Source organism: Pelodiscus sinensis, chromosome 27 (assembly GCF_049634645.1).
Source record: "Pelodiscus sinensis isolate JC-2024 chromosome 27, ASM4963464v1, whole genome shotgun sequence".
Classification (NCBI taxonomy): domain Eukaryota; kingdom Metazoa; phylum Chordata; order Testudines; family Trionychidae; genus Pelodiscus; species Pelodiscus sinensis.
In genome coordinates, this window is record NC_134737.1 from 14,500,778 (window position 1) to 14,506,079 (window position 5,302).

A 5,302-nucleotide genomic window follows, 5' to 3' on the forward strand; every position below is an offset into this window, starting at 1 on the left:
TTTAAGTATTGAAATAATGCTTCAATAAAATTATTTGATCTAGTCATGAAATTTTATACAATAAAAATTGTACAATAAAAAAAGGAATGATTTATTTATAGACACCTTTGTGCTCTTCTGAAGGAAGAGCAAGATCTAGATGGCATAGCAAACAATACCATTGGTTACTGTTGGGACTAATGCAGATCTTTTAGCTATAATGAAATGGAGGGCATTTGTCACCTTGATATCAGTGTCTTTCACGAGAGAGAGAGTATGCACTTAGTTTTCTTTGAAAACCGCAGACCGTAATCGGGCCTGTTATTTAAGAAATCATTTAGCCCAATGGCTGCTGCAATTTATTGTTGCTACCATGCACATCCCCCCCTTCTCCATCGGGGCATGTGGAAGGAGGGGAGGAAATGTAACTCAGGTTAGTCTTGGTCACAGTGGATCTTGAAGCTATCTCTGGGCTGGTGTAGGATCTTCTGATGTTCTGCTGAGATCCGTGTCTAAATTCAAACTATAACCCGAAATACAACCAAGGCGCTGCTTAAGTCTGTGTCTGTAAGAAGCCAATGGCAGAAGCCTGGGCCTGTTTCTTAGAAGAATGTACCTCCAGCTTCCTCCTGGAGACAGTGAGCTCAGGCTTTCAGCAAGAACCTTCTCCAGTGTACGAGTGACATGAGGGCTCACAGGCCACAGGAAGGCTGACTTCAGAATGGGAGACTGCAAGACTAGACTTGAACTGAGGCAAAACAGTGGTGCTTCCAAACACAAACTGCAAGCCACTTGAGATATCAAAGTGAAGTAGTCAACTGTACGGATGTTCCAAAGATGTTCATGTTCATAGGTGCTTTGACTTTCTCTTCATGCGGTGCAGAGTCAATGCTGGGCTCTGAAATTAGCTGTCTATTGGGAGGGTGTGACGGGGGAGCAGGCCCTGCACTGCAGAGCTGGGAGTAGCCCAGGCCCAGCTGGCTGAGAGGGCCCCGCCCTTACAGCCCTGCTGGGCATGCTCCCAGCAGAGCCAGTATATAAAGGCTGAGGGAGCACAGCAAGGGAGGAGGCAGCCTGAGAGTAGGAGGGCTCAGGCTGCAGCCCCGGTGTTCCTGCGGCAGCTGAAGCCCGAGCCAGAGTGGTAGGAAGCAGCCCAGAGCAAGGACTTGCAAACTCTGCTTGGTGTGTATCGGCTGGATTCCCCACCGAGCAGGCAGGAGTAAGAACCCCTGCCTACAGGGCCCTGGGCTGGGACCCAGTGGAGAGGGAGGGCCCAGGTCCCCCTACCACCCCTTTCCGCAACCAGGGCAAACGCACTGGCTGGGAGAGGCTTTTTCCAGAGCTAGGCCGCAGGTACCATATATGCCCTGATAGAGGGGCCTGGACTTGTTAATTCTGGGAATACCGTATTTGCCCTGAGAGAGGGGCCGAGACTTTTGGGGACTTTGGGTACTGTAAATGCCATGAGAGAAGGGTCCGGACCAAGACATGGGCCCGTAGAAGGGGGCCGCAACCCCCTGACAACTTGGTGGAGGATGCGGGCGGTTGAGCACCCCTGAACCGAGGGGATAACTGGGTGCCTAATAAAACAAGACAGGGAGTTAAAGCCAGCAGGAAGTAAAGACATTGAAAATATTTCTGCAAAATCATGCCAGTCTAGATGCAGCCCTTATGTTTAAGAAATTACCATTGTTTGAAAGCTATGCATGAGCCTGCTACAATTAAGCAGAGAAGAAAATAGCTACAGGTAATATATTTTACAATGACCTATCTCATTGGTGAAATCTCAATCACTAAAACAAAAATCCTGGGTGATTGTATTGATTTTAGATGTGAGCTCTCCTCAGCATGTTTTCTACTTACACCTAGCCGGTGTTGGCAGCTGGCTTGTGTCTTTGTGCGTTCTTTCCACGCGCTGTCCAGTTTTGCACAGATACCCATGCTGGATAGTGCTATTCCAGTCTAAGTGCTGAGGCTGGAATGTTGTTGCCTTAATAACGCTTCTCCAGGCAGCTGAGTGCTCCTTACAGCAGGTAACGCATTCAGCAGACCTTGCCAGTCTTCGTAAAAAAACCACTCCCGGCACAGTTCTGTGACACAGCCATTCAGCCAGGTTTACTGCCATCAAGAGACAGCGTCAGCATCCTGGCTCTGTGGTTACAGGTATGCTAACACGAGTGTCCCATGGCAGGTTTAGCAGCAGTACTTTCTGCTGTCCCCTCAGCTGAACAGAGAATTAGGGCAAAATACCCCAACATTTAAAGGCTAAACCAAATCACTACGGCTGTGTCCAGACTCAGGGGTTTTTTCGGGAAAAGTAGCCTTTTTCCGAAAAAACTTCACCTGCGTCTAGACTGCAGCCGCATTCTTTCGACATTAAATCGAAAGAATGCGGCTTTTCTTTCGACGGTGGTAAACCTAATTCCACGAGGAAGAACGCCTTCTTTCGAAAGTGCTCTTTCGAAAGAAGGCGTTCTTGAAAGCAAACAGGCTTTTTAGAAAGAGAGCATCCAGACTCACTGGGTGCTTTCTTTCGAAAAAGTATCTTTCGAAAGGGCCTCTTTCAAAAGAGGCTTGCAGTCTAGACATAGCCTACCATACACATCTTACCCCCCACCTTAGGTATTTCATGACATGTTTGTTACCTCCCCTTGTTCCTGACATGTTGGACAAAACATCCCTATCCATTGTTTTGTCAACATCTTGTACAAGTTTGGGATGTATCTGTGCTAGCCCTAGAATAGATTTAGAGAAATGTCTAGTGCCTTGCACGTTAGCAACAGCTTTACCAAGTTCACATATTGGACAGTGAACTTGTAAGCATCTGCTTTCAAACATGGCCGGGTTTGGTTTGCACCCCCCATTGTGCTAGCTACTGTACAAGATAAGACAGACAGTCCCTGCTCCCAAGGAGCATACATCTAGAATATATTTGTTGCCAGATGTGGCTAGCATGGACGAACGGGGAGGGAGTTTGCAGAATGCAGAGCACATGCAACAGTGATTGTTCCAGAGTGAATATTCGGACAGGACTGTGCATAGGGGCAGATATGTAATGGGAGAGGGTGTATATGGGACAGACATCCCATGCGGGAAGCCTCCGGAGGAGGAGGGGGAGGGCAGATTTCCAACAAACGAGTATGCCTAAAAAGGTGCATTTATCCTAGAGGGGTAAGTTTGGGGATGAGTGTTTCATGGGTCACCTGAGTGAGGTGAGTATATGGGAGCAGAGGTCTCATGGGTGAGTGGGCAGACCAGACTCCTAATAGAGGATATGCATAATGGGAAGGGTGTTGTGTATAGATGCAGGCATGTTGGGCCAGGGATGGCACTGGGAATTTGCATGCAGAAGTGGGTGCCTCAAGGGCATCCTGGGACATGGGATTATGTTGGTGGGAGAGATGTACGAGATGCCCAGGAGTCTCATGAGGAGGTGGGAAGCTATGACCACTGGAGCAGGTGAATCTTAAGGGGGAATGCCTTTGAGAGTGTGTCTCACGGGGAGGTGCAGGTGCCTCATGGGGATGGAATAGCAGAGCTGATGTTTCAGGAAGGGATTGTTTCTCTGGGAGGGGGAAACTGGCATGTGGGTGTCCCAAAAGGAGAAAGCAGCCGGGGCCATCTCCCACAGGATGGTCATGAAAGAGTACAAGAACAATGTCTCGGTGGAATGTCCTGGGGAGAGCCCATGTGAGCAGCAATGGAATTGTGGATATCTCCCATGCAAACCATGCATGCAATGGAGGTTTTTCATGGTGGCATGTGCATGGGATGGGCACATAAGGAGGAAGGGAAGAGTGAAACAGCCACCTCCTGCTGCTGCCCACTCGGATGCTCCTCTTGTGCTGCAAACAGCAGTTGCAGTGGGGACCATGGCAGATGTCACCTCTGGCTTCCCCCAATCCTGACTGATCTGGAAAGATACTCAGCTCTGACCCCACTTTTCTGTGAACATTCACATGGGAATTGTGGAGCACAGAAGGTCATCCTCTGGCAAGAGGTTCTGGGTTGAAAGGCTTGCAAACAGCTAACAGGCCCTTTGCTGTTCCTCCTTCCAGACTACCTGTCTACCCAGTACCAGGGATTCATTATGACTGACATCTCTTCCAGCTACAGCTGAAGATGGGGTGGTGAGTGAAAGTGAGAAGAAGAATCTTTACCACAGCTGTCCTGCAGTATTCCCGCTAACATTTTCTATCCTTGAGTGGGTTGAATTTTCTTTTGGGCAGGTTGAAATTCTTAAATATATAACAGTCCATAGGTGTGGAAGAAAGTATATTAAAACAAAGGATAGTTAACAAGCAGCAATGCTTATGATATTTACTAGAAAATCAGATAAAAAAGAAAATGAACACCACCCTTGGAGTACATGTATTATCATCCTTTGTAATAACTTAAGCTAGTAAATACACCAGAATGCGTATTATCCACACGACTTAGCTTTAAGATACTAAACAAATCTGAGTCCACTAGAAATAGTCATGTTCTTCTTGCAAATACTAATATATAGTATTTACTGACACTGGAAAGGTGTGTAAAAGGCATTCAAAAGGCTTATACAGTTTCTCTGGGGAATGTGTAGGATCCATGTTATACAAGAATAAGTGAAACAGAGACCTGTAAAATTGAAGTTCTCCTGGTTTGAAACTTTCACCTTGTTTGTGTCATCAACTCAAAGAGTGGAAAATTAACACACGGCTTCAGGGTTTGTAGACAGATGCATGTTTCAAAGAGCTTGCAAATAAGGTTTCATCCTACAAAACAACTAGCATCACACTTAGTACTTGCTACTTCTGACTCATAAGAGCCAGAACTCTACCACATAGCAAAGATCTGGCCTTAATGCTCTACAATATACCATGTATTAATTACTAACTGAAGCTTTGCCCACGAAAGCTTATGCTCCTACACTTCAGTTAGTCTATAAGGTGCCACAGGTCTCCTCGCCGCTTTTGCAGATTCAGACTAACACGGCTCCCCCTCTGATACTTGACATGTATTAATTAGTAACAGAAATTTTGTTTAAAATTACTAAGATCAGAGTTTAGATACCTGCAACACTCCAAAAAAATTATTTTAAAAGAATCTTTTTCTTTTTTACCTGAAAACATTAACACCTATGTAAACGTCTTTTGAAATGTGATCACGCAAATGTCCTGGCACACCCCTCCTCCCCTATGCAACCTGCTTTCCCCTCCACCCCTTCCTCCAACCCAGCCAGAGAGGACTGCAATCTGGACTACAGCAAGTGAGTCAGGACACCCCAAACAAACTCCCCCCTGTCTCTACCTCACTGCACAGACCCCAGCATCCACCCACCTTC